This window comes from Talpa occidentalis, unplaced genomic scaffold, assembly GCF_014898055.3.
Source record: "Talpa occidentalis isolate TD23 unplaced genomic scaffold, MPIMG_talOcc4v2.1 talOcc4.8, whole genome shotgun sequence".
Taxonomy (NCBI): domain Eukaryota; kingdom Metazoa; phylum Chordata; class Mammalia; order Eulipotyphla; family Talpidae; genus Talpa; species Talpa occidentalis.
The window spans coordinates 6,772,442-6,789,138 of NW_023605194.1; the positions used below are offsets into that span (position 1 = coordinate 6,772,442).

At 45.7% G+C, this 16,697-nt stretch overlaps 1 long non-coding RNA gene across 1 annotated transcript in view; it reads right to left on the bottom strand.

The window, feature by feature from the left end:
* Positions 1 to 1,164: 1,164 nt before the first annotated feature.
* Positions 1,165 to 16,697, bottom strand: part of LOC129144991 (uncharacterized) — a 43,223-nt gene continuing 27,690 nt past the window's right edge. Inside the window, exon 3 of the long non-coding RNA XR_008549939.1 lies at positions 1,165 to 1,201. This is a non-coding gene — a long non-coding RNA (uncharacterized LOC129144991). The remainder of the gene's footprint in view (positions 1,202 to 16,697) is intronic.

The window sequence follows — 16,697 nt, forward strand, 5'->3', positions numbered from 1 at the left end:
GGCTCAGAGTTGGAGCCTTAAGCTCTAGATTAGACTGAATGAGGTTTCTTTGGAAACTCCAAAGACAAGAGGCAGAACCCCAGAGAGATGCAGAAAGGGACCTCAGGCTCCAAGTGCCAGTTCCTGGTCTGGGTCCTTGCAGAGGTCCAGCAGGCCTCCTGTGATGTGTGCCCAGTTTTCTTTTAATATTTTTTTTCTTTGTTTGAGCTAGCTTGGCTGTTTGCCTAAACAATCCTAAACAAATTAGCATCAGAATTAGGTTTAATGACATTTCAATCTAGTTCAGCTTCTGCTGAAAGAGTCATCAAATGTGCCAAATGAGTCCTGGGGCAAATTTATCTGCAAATTCACACATTAGTAAAATATTTTCAAGTCTTCATAGGACAAAATTCCAATATGTGGAAAGAGGAGAAGTTTCCTACAGCTGTATACAGTTCAAAGTCCATTTCTGGGATGAGTAAATCAGAGACAATTAGTGCAAAGTTAAGCTAGTGATTCAAAGCAAGGGAAGTGTGATTCATGAAACAAGATTAAAATAATTAATGTGGCAGTCAAGCTAAATACATTGGGAAATTGTAGGGTTAAAAATGAGCCTGACTATCCAAAAAAGGTAAACAATTGAATGGTGAGGTAAGCAACTGAATGGGGGACTGGTGAGGTGCATTAGACAAGAAGAAAGCTGTAGGGTTCAGGGAAATGTCTTGAATATTGCTAATTTCATGAGAAAGTAGAGTTATTTCTCTGCAGGAATTTGCAGAATTATCTTCAGAATTGATTGTCTGGTTTCTGAGGTCAGCCTAGATGAACAGGTACAAGCTGTGTTAAGGAGAATTAGTTCTCAGTCACCAGGAGGGGGTGATGCCAACCTGTCTTCCCTCTGGCACCCCTTGATGACATGTTCATGGGAACAGTCACCACACTCAGTGGCATCACAAAGCTGAGTAGCCATTTTTAAAGAATCCATCCCCTCTGCCAGGCTGCAGCCCTCCAGAGGGAGGGGGTCTAGATATCGCCCCTGCTTGGATTCAAGAGCAAAAGATTGTAGACATTGGAAACAGAATGGATTGGGTCTAAAAGTTTGAAATCTTGACTCATTACCAGCTCTGTGACTAAGTAGATGGTGGTTCTTACCTTCTGTTTCCTTTTTTAGGCTAGACCAGGGGTCAGAAAACTGAGGACCATGGGCAAATCCAGCTGCCACCTGTTTTGTAAATAAAGTTTTATTGAAACACAGCCACATCACTTACTTACATATTATCTGTAGCAGCTTTTGTGACACAACAGCAAAGTTTAGTAGATGTGATGTAGTATGTTCTACAAAACCCCAAAAGAATTAGTATCTGGCTCTTTACAGAAAAGTTAGCCGACGTCTGCACAAAACAGTTTTTATGACATCTTCTAGATTGTCTGACTTGGCTCCATGTTGCCAAACACTAAGAAAACGCTTCTGGTGTGTGCTAAGTGTGTGCTAAAATATTTTACTAATCATGCATGTGTGTGCATGAGAGAGAGTCAGCTTTCTCATGACAGCTTCTTATGGAGTGAAACCCAGGAGACATCCTAGGAGAATGCGCAGCCAATCAAGACAAGGAAGATTCCCGGGGTGCAGACCAAAGTTTGTGACTTCTGCTGGGCCCAAGGAGAGAATGAATCTGCTTTTCCTCTGGCACACACGGCCTTTCTGGTGATCCTCACCAGGGTCCTGCTTAACTCAAGCATCAAAACCCCATCCCCACCCCAACTCAAAATTGAAACCAAATAGTCCCTCTCTCCACTTTGCTTGACAATAGATTTGGTCAATCCTGCATTTAGAGGATAATTTAAATTCCAGCCATTCAGAAATTAGATTTCTATTTTCTTCCCAGCTAACACAACTCATAAAGAATAGTCAGCCACTGGAAGGGTCTCCAATTTCTATCAGACGTGGCCAATTATGTAAGAGGATTGCTTCTTGCTGCCACTATGCATGCCTGCAGGATGATAGGGGGTGATTTTCCAAAGAACTCCAGTTCCTGGAGGCAGAAAAACACAGCAGCAGCCCAACCACTGTGGCCCTTTCTAGTGCTAGAGAAAATAGAGCTGCTAGCCTGTGCCATCTGGTCCTGTCCTGACCCGCCTTGTTTGTCATCTTGACAGGAGGGCTGGAAAAGAACTGAAGGGTATTTTGAATCCACATGATAGAATCTAGTCTACTCATATCAAAAATGTGTCTGCAATTATGAAGCTGTTAAAAAAAATCATTAATCCCTAAAATCCTCCATCTGTTATGAAGAGACCTCATTGGGTATTGAACAAAATTATGAAAACAGGTTCTGCTTCCACTGATCACATCTCCCTGGTGGTGTCCTCCTGGACTCTGGCATGCCAGCTTAGCAGCCCTTGGGGGAGGGGGCACACGCCCTCCTGCATCCCAGCTTCTCTGTGCCACCCATCCCAGAAGACCCTGCGTGGTCCCACTTGGGCCATGTGCTTTCTCTTCACCTGCCACTCAGTCCATAAAGAAAAGGATTCCTAACTGGCCACCAGTGTCACATACCCACTCCCATGGCGGAGGTATGGTAAAGGCTCCTGACTGCTACCCTAGCAGGACCGCAAGCCGCCCAAACTGTCACTGTCACGCTCTACCACGCCAGCCTTCAAACACGGTGTTTCCAAGGGCAAGAATGGGAAGGGGACTTAATATTGTGCCAATAAAAGAGGGGGGGCAGGGCCTTCCTGGTGGCACAGGCAGTTGAGCTCAGCCCTGTCTGCAGCCTCTGCAGTGCAGGTTTGATCCCAGCCGGCCAGGGAGATACCCACATGGCGCGGCCGACCTCTCCTGTCTCTCCCACTGCTCCCTTCAGCAGTGTATTTCAGTCAGTCTGCCTGTTCTGTTCCCTGCTCTGTCTCTGGTGAATGCTCTCACCATCCCTCACGTCTGGCCCATATCCTGGTTCTTGTATAAATAAATAAAATCTTAAAAAAAAAAAAGAAAAAAAACAGGGCCAGTTCACCACATCAGCATCAAAAAGTAGCAATTTTGCAGCAATGTTGTAAAATGCCAACAAAATGTTAGCTGTTCTGCAGGAGTCAGACTTACCCCATCAGCAAACAGATTTGGGATTTTCTCTTTAACAACATTCCCAGGTTTATCGTGGGATAATAATAATTCTGTATTAATCTTCTTCTCTCTCCCGCCACCTTGTTTGCTCTTCATAATAAAACTAGTTACCCAGTAGCGATACAGTGTTCAAATGTTTGAGAATAAACAGGCATCTTGGCTGAAAGACTCTGTAAATGTAGCATGGTTTGCTGTCGGGTGACACACTTTGGGAAGGGATTGTGTGCACAAGTGTTTGTATTTCACCAGAAATCCACTTATAGGGTTAATATTACCAGGTTCTTGGGGGTGGTCCATGAATCATTCCAAAACCTAAAGGAATCAAGGTGAAGGCTGGGCTTTGGTCCCAGCCTGGTTCCTTGGCGTGGGGGTGGAGGGGCTCCACAGGCAGTACCTAGTGCCCACCTGCTATTCTGTGTCCTCATTCCTGACCCCAGAGAGCACCCCACACCAGCACTGAACCTATAGGGCCTGAGCGCTCCCTGTCGTCCAGAAACCTTTCTCCAACACTTACTCATCAACATTCTCGCACCTCTGTTCCTTGAATTAGCAGGCCCCACATTAAAGATTCCATTCACCGGGGCTGCCTGGTAGCGCAGGGGTTAAAGACACAGCACTACCAAGCCATTAGTAGCCACTGCAGCACAAGTTCGATCCCTGGGCAGAGAGGTGGCCCACACAACGCAGCAGACCTCTCCTGTCTTGCCTGCTGCTGCTCCCCTCAGCAGTGTGTTTCAGTAGATCCACCTGTTCTGCTCACCTCTCTGTCTCTGATAAATCTTCTCACCCCTCACACCTCTGGCCTACCCCGCAGCTCTGTATGCATAAATGAATAAAATAAATAAATGAATAAACAAAAATAAATCTTTTTAAAAAAATTAAAAATAAGGATTCCATTCACACCCAACTTCTCCACTGTGGTAGTGGCGCATTTTCTCAAGACTGATTTTATTCATGGTGCCTTGTACTTTTTTTCCCCCAATTTTACTTTATTATCCTAAATATATTATTTTTAGCATTAAGCTTACCCGCAGCTTGGGGAAACACAATGTTCAAATGTAAAGATCCCAGCTGGATTTAGATTTTGTGGTTTGGAAGAAATAGTTTCATTCCAAAGTGACTTGAAAACTCAAAGGCTTTGTGATAAGCACATGTGGAGATTTGCTTCTAAAATCTTAAAATATGCTCTGCTATTCGTGAAGTTTCCAAATGTACATGAATAAAACATTCTGATTTCTCAAGGGAAATATCCTCAAAGGTTGTCCAAACAAGACAGCCATTTGGAAGCCCAGCGATGTTACCCAAGTCCACAGATTCTCCAATCATCAGACTCCTCAGAGCCTTTGGGGGTGCTCAAGACAAGTCCTGCCATGCCCAATTTGGAGAGAAGTGGGCCCCTAGTGTTTGGGAGGTACTAAGAAAAACACAATTTCTGCCTGAATCCAGCCTCAATCTGCACTGTCAGGGGCACACGAAAAACAGCAAATTCTTAACATACTACTTTGCCCACTATTTCTATTATATTATGCAAACTTGGGCCTTTGCATTTTATTTTAAGATCCATCCCCTGCTAGAACATTACTCCCCCAAATTCATAACTTCTCTGGGTCCACACTGCCTGTTGTCAGGGCTTTCAAGGGCCTCACTATTGCTGCCCTTTTCCCCCAGTCTCTCCTCCAAATTCTACTAGTGTTACCTTCTGGACACCAGAGACCAACCACCTCCACCCAGGTTTGACGTTCCAGATTATCTATGGAATGAAATGCAAACTTTGCTGTCTAGAACTTACACTTCTGGCTAAGGTAGAGTATTAGGAGGATTTATTCTCCCACCTAAATCCACTAAAAAACAGACAAAATATCAGAAATAAATGTTTCCAGAACAATTGACAGTGAAGGATGGTGATCTCAAAGAGACAGGGAGAGCCAACAGCTGCTCCAGTATAGCCACTGGACAGGGCTCAACTGCTGTCTCAATTTCATTCAACAACCTTATTCTGTGCCCCAAAGGTATAGCACAATTTCTCTTCTAAATTCTGAAGCCTTCAGTAACAATAACCAATAATTTTGCTGTGTTCTTTATGGTAAAACAATCAGAACCTAGAGGACATCAGAAGAAAAGCAGAGGAGGGAAGCCAGGGCCTCTCTGAGTTAAGAATTGGAATAGGGAGATTGATGGAGCCAGTGATCCTTCTTTAATTGCCTTTCCCACCAGATGATGTTCCATCCCTAGTCCCACCTGCTGTCACTGTCTGGGCAGGTAGAGGTCCACGGTGGGACTAGCCACTGCCTCCAAAGCAGGTCACTTCCAGCCTCTCCTTCCTGGTGCTACGTGCCGCACCCAGGTTGGGATGCCCTTCTTGTTCCTGCATTCTCTGGTCCACTTGGATTCCTGATGTCCAGGGTCACAGTCTGACCCCGGCTCCTACTACCTCCAGCTCCCAGCCTGCCCTGAAACTCCCATGTTACAAAGTGAGCTTATCAAAATGCAGATCCTATGCCATTTCCTGCTTAATACCCTTCAATGGGACATAGACAAAAACCTCATAGTTGGCCTCCAGGACTCTGCATGACCTTATCCTATTCCCCTCTGCTCCCCACCTCACAGCACGCTCACTGGCCCTCTGTAATGCAGACATACAAGCCTCACCCTCACCTCCAAATCCTCCCTCCTAATAATTCCTATCCTCCTTTGGATTCCAGTTAAACCCCCTCTTCCGCAGACAGGGCCCCCTGACCTGCACACAGTCACCCCTCCATGATAATCTCCAAGATCCCGTTGTGCCTGCCTCTCCACAGCCCTGTTACAGCTACAGCACTGTACTCACCACATGATTTTGGTAAGTGGCAATCTGCTCCACCAGACCATAAACTCCTTAGGGCAGCCCCCTTCCTGGCATCTTGCTCACTCGCAGCTGGCCCTCCGTAGGCATCCAGTCAGTGATGGCTGGATGGGCCTGGCAGCCAGCTGTGACATGAACGATGAGCATGGACGGTGTCAACCTTCGCATTTATCACTGGACCTTTTCCTACCTCTCCCAGAAGCCTCCTGCCTGGGTCTGAGGCATGAAAGGCCTAAGGGTGCATCTGTCAGTCCTATCCCTCAGAGAAGCCCAGTCCCTAAGGCATTGGGTCATGATTCTTTTTAACAAGCGTTCTTTGCCTCCACAATAAATTGATCAAGCATCCATGGGATGGTGTTTGCCACTGTTTCACCAAGTCTTGTGACCAGGAAGGTTTCCTGTCTCTCTCTGTGGCTAAATGGATTTACAGAGCACAACCTCCTGGAGCTGGTGATTTAGCTACTGAAATTGGGCTGATGGGATTAGTGATGAGTGACAGTGTAATTGAATCCAAGTGGCCATCCAAATGAACGTAAACACATTGAGGATTTAGCGAAAGCTGGTGCTGGCTTCGCTTCTGCCTCTCCTACCTGGGAGACAGCAATGAGGACTTTCACTTCTTTAATTTTATCAATGTCAAGAAATAATAGAGCTTATTCTAGGTCTTGAGCCAAACAGAATTCAGGTAAACATTCTCTGGTCTATACTGACCCAAAATCAGACTCTGCACAGGTCCGGATATTCAACCCTACCTCCTCCCTGTCATTTCTCCTGGTCCTGTGAGTTCATCTAGTGCCAGAAGTTTTCAGAAGTTTGGACTGGGGTTAAATCAGCTTCTTCCTATTTTTGCATTTTGCATTTTTTTTTATATTTTCCTCTTCTTCTTCCCAAGGGATTGGTTGTGTGTTTTTTAGGAATCCTTCACTGGACTCAAACACCCCTGGTATACTTCACTTCATGGAAGGAAAGGAAAAGGATGGAGACAAGAAAGTGGTTTTCTGAACAGAAAGGGCAACAGAATTGCTTTGCACAGCCTGACCTCCCTACAACCTAGTTCTCTGGTCTAGAGAAAGGAAAGAGCACATGCAAGTTTCTCCTGCTCATTCCCCCAGAGATGCCCCACCAAAAACCACACACCACCTAAAGCCAAAACTTATGGTTATAGCCAAGCACTGGGATGAGGACCTCCTGGCACGTCCTAGTTGTCTTCTCATTGTATGGCAGCCTTCGTGGTGTCACAAAAAACAAAACAAAAATGATCTCCAAGTTGACAATGACTTAACACTTAACTCATCAAAGGTTTGCAACTTGAACAGTGTGTTGGGTTGGGAATGCAGCAGTATGTCCCTGGAGACACGCTGAGGAGTGAGTCATGCAGGAGGTTTACAAGGCAAGACTCTGCTGCTTGGTGAGCAGCCTTCTTGCTTATTATTAACAGTAACAAACAAGTGTGATTGATTATATGGCAATGGCAGGAGGAGCAGAGTCCAGGGGATACAAAGGGTAATCAATTTTTATGGGGAGCTGGAGGAGATGTGTCAGCCATGTATATAGAGAGGACTTCCTGTGCAGGTCCTTGATGTAATTTCTGAGTTACTCCCAGATCATCTCAGACCATGACCACACAGTCAACAGCAACCTAGGTGTCCCTGGCTGCCTCGTGATGTGGGCCATTGTCTTAAGGCAGTCATGCCGGTGTGCCTTTTCCAAATCCCACTCACACACAGGTGCAGAGAGAGGCCAGACACACACAGGTGCAGAGGCCCCAAGTGGTAGAAAGGCCACACTGGTGGCCTTCCCAGTTTCCTTTCTGTAGTGACTTGGCAATCCAGACTGGTTCATTATGTGACAACCATTCCAGCACATGGTTTCCAAGTTTCTAGGGCAGGGGTTGCTAGAGTTGGAGACTTGTCTGCAGGCTTTTAAACCCTTTAGTACAGAGAGAAGTGACAGCTGTCATTACTACTCATGACCAATTGGCCAGTACGAGAACATAACTGCCAGGGGGCTGAGAAATGTGGGGTAGGGTTGAGGGCAATACAATGGAGAGTCAAGAGGACGCAATTCCACCATACTACCCTCAGAGCCCGGGAGGTTCTAGTTTATGAAATATGGAAGTCTGTCTGCACATGCATGACTAAATCACACAGCTGGTTACCTGAAGGCAGCCTGCACAGTGCCCTACTCACTCATGTCCTGGAGCCTCGTTTATGTTCTTAACTGTCACAGCCTGTACTGCGGTCATAACTCTTATCTCTAAACAAATGTCATTAAGGCCTGTTTTGCTTTGTGATGAACCTATGACCTGTGGTGGACAGGACATGGCCAGCTAAACTCCATTGATTCAAAGGGCGTTTCCGGGCCTCCCCGGTGGCGCAGCGGTTGAGCGCTGGGTTGCGAAGCTGCCCGCCACCTCTGCTGCGCTGGTTCGATCCCCGGCTGCTCCCCGGCCCCCAGAGGAGGGTCCCACATGGCGCGCAGACCTCTCCTGCCGCCCGCTGCTCCCCTCAGCAGTGTACTTCGGTCCTTCTGCCTGTTCTCTCCCCGCTCTGGCTCTGGTGAATTCTCTCACCCCCCGCGCTTCTGACTGTACCCAGTGCATGTATAAATAAACAAACAAACAAACAAATAAATAAAACATGCCTCTATAAAAAAAAAAAAATTTAAAAAAAAAAAAAACAAAGGGCGTTTCCTTCTGAGAAGGACAGAGTCATGTAAATGAAATTATATCCATACTGATTCAGAACATAAGTGAGACCAATATAGTTTCATTGCAAATAATTAGTTGGACTCAATTTAGGCAAAGATGACCTGCAGTTGAGAACCTTTCAATACGCATGAGGTAGAGTTTCTCAGTCACTTGGTACTTCTTAACCACAGGCAGATGTCACTCCAGCCAGCTTTCCCAAACATGAATGTGTAGGTTGGTCTTCCAAATGTCTAACTCAGCAGAAGTACATTCAGTAAGTTACTGTGGCTGCAAAGGAAGAATCTGATTCTGGCTGATGGAGAAACAAAAGGAGGAAGGTTTCTAGGAGGATGTTGGAGCTTACAGAATCAAAGGCAGAGCCAAGCATTGTAGGAACAGCAGTAGCCAAGGTTCAAGGTCTTTCAACAGTTTCGAGATTGCTCACCTCCATCACCCTCCCCCCTTTAAATCTCCAACTTAACTCAAGTGTTTGTGCCGTTAGACACTGGCTTGGCCAGATTGGGATCTGTTATGTGTGTTGGATCCACATGAACAGGTACTCAATAATATTTATCAAATAAATATTCCATGCTTGGCACTGTGCTAGGAGCTGGAAACAGAAATGCAAACGACATCAATCAACGAGGCCACTCTTGCACACAGCTGTGCATGAACGTTAGGGGTAACCCCATGACAAAGCCCCAAACTGCACACGGGTGAATCGCAAGTCTTCTCAGAGAAAGCACTCTTTGAAAGTGTCGGGGCAGGAAGGGACACTGAGCCGGTCTTCTATAATCCGAGTCCTCAGTGGTTTTTGCAGGTCTTTTATTTAGATTTACCAGGCACATGGCAGGCAGGGGGGCTGGGGGGCCAGGAAGCTGGCAGGCCTCCCAGCCCCCAGCAAATCCTCACTCTATCTGGGCTTTCTGGCCTTCTCTCTGTTTCTCTTCTTCTTCTCTTGGCTTCCATTCATTCTTGGCTTCTGCTGGCGTTCCCGTGACGCCGCCCTTATAAACTCAGTCTCTCAGCCCAGGTGTACCCACTCCAGGTGCCCGCCATCAGGCATGCATTCAGGACCACAGGGTTCCCCCATCTATCCTAATGGCGGGAGGGCAGAAAAGCCTGAAACTTTTTCCTTACCCTACAGTCCACCCCCTCTGGGTTTTCTGCCAGACACTCTATACAAGTCATATACGTTTCTCTTGGCAACAGAACACTGCAGCCATGGCCCACAGAAACAAATAATATACATCACAGCAGAACAACAAAATACATAAAACACAACAGAACACAAATAAGTCCAGGCAGGGCCCAACCTAGTGGCAAAACACAATTATTGGCACCAGCAGATGAGCCACCAAATCTGCTGCCGAAGCCACTGCTCATATGAGGGAGGGGAACCACTCACGGCATCTACTGTAACACGCCAGGAGCCGTCAGGTTTCCTGGCCTTCTCTGGCTGTAGTCTCGGCTACAAGCCACACACAGCATCCACCCCCAAGACGCGCTCGCTCTGGGATTGGTGATTCTATACTGTTGGGGGTAATTGCCAACCCTCAGGGTTTCTGTCTGCGGTTGCTCCAACACTCGGTCTTCACAGCCACCACTGTGACCCGCAGACCCCTGCACTCAGGCCAACCCACTGCACAAGCACCTGGGTCAGGGATCCAAACCCCACATGCAGCCTCTGTCGGGTCCCCTCTTCAGCTTGGGCTCCACCCCAAGCCACGTTCCCCACCCGTCCCCCAAGGACGGGTTCCTCAGCTCCTCGCCCTCACTCAAGAATGAGCAGGGCATCACCCACAGGTGATTTTAAGAGACTCACGGGTCTTCAGCATACTCAGGCTGCTTAACAGCGGCTCAGGGCTTCTCAACTTAGCACCAGCTTTTTCATCTCAAAATTGACTTTCCTCCTCCGCCTGGCTGCTGGGCATACACAGGCTCTTTTGGCCACTGAGGCCCACTGGCCACCCCCAGATTCCCATCTCCTGGGGTGTGCAAACAATAGCATCCTCCCCCAGGGCCCCAAAACAACTTGCCAAAGTTCCTCTGCCTTCTGGCGGGATTGTCAGTCCAAGTCCATCAGTCCAAGTCCATTAGGCCTCTCCCTGCATCAGCACCGGCAAGCTCAGAATCGTGGTCCTCTCTTCCCCGATGATTCTTGCCGCCTCGGGGGTCGTTGGCTGGTCCTCTCAGGCGTCTTCTCCATGCAAGGTCTCGTCCCGCAGCTCCCGGGCCTTGTCCATCTCCTGTGCCGCCATGACGCCTCCAGCGTCGTCACAGGCACACACAGTCTGTTACTCCTTAGTCCCTCCAGGTCTTCGGAGGGCTCCATACCCATCTGCGTGGATCATCTTGCCAACTTATGCCAATTGTCGGGGCAGGAAGGGACACTGAGCAGGTTTTCTATGATCCAGCAGACCAGGTAAAGGAGGAGTCGGAGTCCTCAGTGGCTTTTGCAGGTCTTTTATTTAGATTTACCAGGCACATGGCAGGCAGGGGGGCTGGGGGCCCGGGAGGCTGGCAGGCCTCCCAGCCCCCAGCACATCCTCACTCTATCTGGGCTCTCTCTGGCCTTCTCTCTGCTTCTCTTCTTCTTCTCTCGGCTTCTGTTCATTCTTGGCTTCTGCTGGCATCCCCGTGACGCCGCCCTTATAAACTCAGTCTCTCAGCCCAGGTGTACCCACTCCAGGTGCCCGCCATCAGGCATGCATTCAGGACCACAGGGCTCCCTCATCTATCCTATTGGCGGGAGGGCAGAAAAGCCTGATACTTTTTCCTTACCCTACAGAAAGGAACCTCAAAGCACAGCAGGGGCTGACTGCTGGAGGGAGAAAGAAGAGAAATGTGTTTAAGGTAAAACCTTAGGAAAAAAGCGAGTCTGAGAGGAGCAGTCTGCTTCCCCAGTTTCCAGACTCTCTAAGGCTGCTACCCCGGGCTCCTGTTAGGAACGCTCCAGTTCTCTCTAAATCAGCAAGGCTGACACCCAATCTGCTGCTCAGCGGTATGGTTGGAATTAGCATTACTGAGGTGAGGCACCTGTGGCCTTGCTGGGCTGTGAAATGAATCAGGCATGGATAACAGCTTTGCTTGCAGCCTGCTGTGCGTCAAAAACACTCAGCCCCAGAACACGTGGGCAATCATAATTTCTTCATTGAGAGCTGAGACAAAAGGAGTCAGCGAGCATTTAAGATTCTAATAGGAATTATAACACGACCCCTCAATACGGGGAGCCCAGATGAAGCTCCCTGCTCCAGATGTGGCAGGGAGAGGAGGAATAAAGAAACTTGGAAGTGAACAGGAGAGAGCTGAGGAACTCATGACTTGAAGTGTTTTAGGGCAGCCCGATATTGAATGGGTTGCCTGGCTGTGGGTCCTCACCCGCGCGCTTAAAAGGGACTTATGAATACTCCACTACAGACACACACAAAAGGGTTAATACAAGGTTTATTTACAAGGGAAAAGGAAATAAGGAAAATGTACAACTCAGGGAGAAAATAGGGAAATAAAGTCTTTAATGCGTCCTACCCGATCCGCCGACCTGGAAACCCAAAGGCACTCTCAGAGCTGGCCAAGCACTTCGAGCTGGCAGAGAGCCAAAAAGAGAATCCCCCAAAACCCACATGTCTGGTTTTATACCAAACCTGGCTGCTTAACCCCACCCTCAGGTCCCAGCCACCTTCCCTTGGGTGGGGATGGGATCTGGAGTTCCCAGTGTCTTTGGCTTTGGCCTGGGGCGGGGGTGGCGTCCACAAAGCCTGTATGGGATTAGCTTTAGGACAGCCTTTTCCCCCTAACAGAAGGACAGAATCCTGTTTGATTCTCCTCCATGGCCCAATTCTATCAGCATTTATACAAAGCCTTGTAGAGGTGGCTTTGAAAAATCTGAAATTATGCTTAATGATAACAAATGATATGATTAAAAGAACATATGGAAAAAAATTAAAATGGGGTTTCAAATTCAAGAGAACTGTGATTTATAGAACATCATTAATCTTTTGTAGTTTATCAAACAGATGTAGTCTTCCACATGGTAACCACCCTCTGCTCTCCATACACAACCCCCCAAGCAAGTCCCCAGTTAGCTGTAAATTCTCTAAGTCCCGTCCTAATGTACTGATTAGGTTTTATGTCTTCCTTCAAACTCTTCTCGTTTTTATGAGTTCAGTCAATAGTGTTTAGCCCTGACCAACATAACTAAAAAGCCTGAAACTGACACTCAACAAATCGTAATAGTGATTTTCTGTTTACCTTCTCTCTCAGAGTGCCCAGCACACCCTTCCCTCATTTTTCACAATGATTTTCTTTCAAAAATAGTTACCCAATTTTTGAAAATAAAATCAGATCTTAAGTTATAAATGGAGATTGTTCTAAGAGAAAAATCCTTGGTAAAATAGCTTTTAAGGTAACCAGAATGTTCTATAAATATCTGCATCCTCACAAATCCCCTTATAAGTCATATTTTAAGTGTATTAAAAAATCAGGATACTACTGTAATAGGGTGGTCCCCAGGAAAGGGGGAGGTTCCAGGTTTCCTGCCCCACCCAAGGGAGGGTGGAGCTGAGCAGGAAGAGGAGAAGCTGCAGAAGAGACTGAGGAAGGAAGGAAGCAGGATGGAGCCAGGAGACCTGGAGGAGGCACATGGAGCCTAGAGACACGTGAAGAAACTGCGCTTGTCTTTTGGTCGTGGACTAGGTGACACAGATGTGGGTGAGACCCGTGGGGAGGTGACCATGGCAGCTTTTATCTTGATGTTGATTTTGCTCTTTTCCTTCCGGGCTTGTCCGGTTGTTTGTGACCCTTTTCTGTGGGTCCCCACTGGAAGATGCTTTAGACTTGTGGCAGGCTTTGGGGCCTTGTTCTGGGCCAATCCCATTTGGATGGACTTTTACCCACGAGGGGACGGGTAACTTTGGGTGCTTCATTTAGAAACTAGATTCTTTGCCTTACCTGTATTGTTTCCTAGTTTTATTAAAGTTCCTTTTCAAAAAAAAAAAAAAAAAAAAACTTTCCTAAAAAGGACTAAATAGACCTGGAAATACACCTGACATTTACTAAGGTTTCTTTGACATAATACTGGAAATTTTTTATGCATTCTGTCCTGAATCCACGAAGTTTTTGTTTTGTTTTGTTTTGTTTTGAGTAACCAGGATCTGCAGAAAGGTTGTAATTTTTTTTTCCAGCAAAACTAACTTGTCACATTTTCTCTCCCCTTGATACCAACACAGCATACAAATAGTGGTAGTAATTTTTGCTACTTATCTTAGAGTCTGTTTTTGCATAACTTCCATAGGGATTTTGTCTGTTTTAACAAAAAAATTGGACGCGAGTTTGATTGTGTGGCTTTGTGTGGAGTTCTTCCAGAAAGTTGAAAAAGAGCTGAACCAAGAAGAGGAGAACCTGTTTGCCTTTTTTGTGGGGTTCCAGAGACCTCCAAAGAAGGTGAGGAAGCTTGCCTCCATTGGCAGGACTGGACAACCCGGCCAACGAAAATGCCCTGGTACCCTCGAGAAGAGGAAAGCCCAGGTGGAGTCTGATGAGACCAACTTTATACCTGAAGCCTACATCGACTGCATGCCACCGGTTCACTCTGATCCTATATGGGGTATTTCAACAAAGCCAGCTAAAAATTGCTGTTAGTTATTTTTGCCCTGTGATTTTATGCAAAAATAGGAAAAATGGTTTAAAAGAGGATTTAGTTTGCAAACTTTTGCTATGCTGTTAAAAGTTTGGGATCAAGGTTGAGAAAATTTGTGTTTTACATCAGTTGAACCATTTTAACATTTTTTCCCTGTGATTTTGATATATTTGCTATCTTGTTTTAGCCAATGCTCCAATTTTTTTTTCTTTTGGCTTGAATAATGAATTATTTTTAAGTAATGAAACTGTCATACTGGACATTCATGGACAATGCTGCTGACTAATTGTTGCTTCTCTTACACACATTGTGACCCTAAAATTACACCATGACATCTGTGCCACCATAGATATGGTGGAATAAAAATTAAAAGGGGGGATTGTAACAGGGTGGTCCCCAGGAAAGGGGGAGGTTCCAGGTTCCCTGCCCCACCCAAGGGAGGGTGGAGCTGAGCAGGAAGAGGAGAAGCTGCAGAAGAGACTGAGGAAGGAAGGAAGCAGGATGGAGCCAGGAGACCTGGAGGAGGCACATGGAGCCTAGAGACACGTGAAGAAACTGCGCTTGTCTTTTGGTCGTGGACTAGGTGACACAGATGTGGGTGAGACCCGTGGGGAGGTGACAATGGCAGCTTTTATCTTGATGTTGATTTTGCTCTTTTCCTTCCGGGCTTGTCCAGTTGTTTGTGACCCTTTTCTGTGGGTCCCCACTGGAAGATGCTTTAGACTTGTAGCAGGCTTTGGGGCCTTGTTCTGGGCCAATCCCATTTGGATGGACTTTTACCCACGAGGGGACGGGTAACTTTGGGTGCTTCATTTAGAAACTAGATTCTTTGCCTTACCTGTATTGTTTCCTAGTTTTATTAAAGTTCCTTTTCATTAAAGTCTCCTATGTTTTGTGTTGATGCGGCGGATGGCAGAACCCATTTAGAATAGGCAGGTTTGCGGGGTTTGGGCTGCCCCTCTCCCTGTCCTATAACACTACCATTTTGCATATGCATATCATACATATTCATTGATAATCATCATTAATATTAAGCCCTAAAAAGAGCTTTATTCCATCAAAATCATTGCTCCTTATAGACATGGCAAACAGTACCAACTTTTGAAATTTCATAAGAAATGGAAAAACAAGCAGAAGATCTCAAATGCAAAGTGTTTTCTTATTCACTGAAATCAACTGATGATGGAATGATTTGGGGGGGCACATATGAAAATTTATATTAAAATTCAAATTTTACCTACCTTTGAGGCAATTTTATAAGATAGTTATATTCTCAAATGAATTTCACTTCTTTCCTCAAAATACACTCAACAAAAAAGTATAGAGAAAAAAGGCAATTCACACAGGTGGACTGAATTGGGTCACAGCAAACAGGTCAATGGAACAAAATTGAAAACCCCAAATAAAACCACATAATTCCTACACCTAATCTATGATAAAGCAGCTATGACCATAAAATTAAGAAAAAAAAAAAAAAGACTGCCTCTTCAATAAATGGTTCTGGGGGGCCTCCCTGGTGGTGCAAGGGGTTAAGCACCACACTATGAAGCAATCCACAGCCTCAGGAGCACTAGTTCAATCACCGGCTGGCGAGGGAGGTACCCACATGGTGCAGCAGACCTCTCCTATCTCCCCTGCTGCTCCCCTCAGCAGTGTATTTCAGTCAGTCTGCCTGTTCTGTTCCCCACTCTGTCTGGTGAATCCTCTCACCCTCCATCTGTATCTCTGGCCTGTACCCCAGCTCTTGTATGCATATATAAATAAATCTTTAAAAATAAAATAAATGATGCTGGGAAAATTGGAACGAAGTTTGACTTCTCTCTAATACCATACACAAAAATAAACTCCAAATGGAATAAAGATTAAGACATAAGATCTGCAACAATAAAACACATAGAAGAAAATATGACATTATTTTGACATGACATGACATTAACAATAAAGATATTTTTGGTGACTCAGACCCTATGACAAGGGACTTGAAAACAAAAATAAACAACTGTGATTATCCCAAGCTAAATGCATCTATAAAGGGGAAATATAAGATAAACACCCTATTGAATGGAAGGAAATATTTACACAATCTATAACAGATAAAGGATTAATATCCAATATATATTTTAGAACACATTTAACAATTAAAAAATGACACAAATAATATGAACAGACCAAAGAGCATATTCAGAAAGTCAAAAGACATATGAAGAAATCTTCATTGTTACTTTAATAAGAGAGATACATATTAAAACTATCATGAGATACCATATCACAAGCATGAGAATGGAACATATTAAAAAGACCCCCAATGAGAAGTGTTGGAGAGGATGCAGAGAAAAAGGAACCCGATTATACTGTTGGCGAAACTGTGAAATGGTACGACCATTATGGAAAGCAATCTGGATTTATCTCTAAAAACTAAAAATGGAAA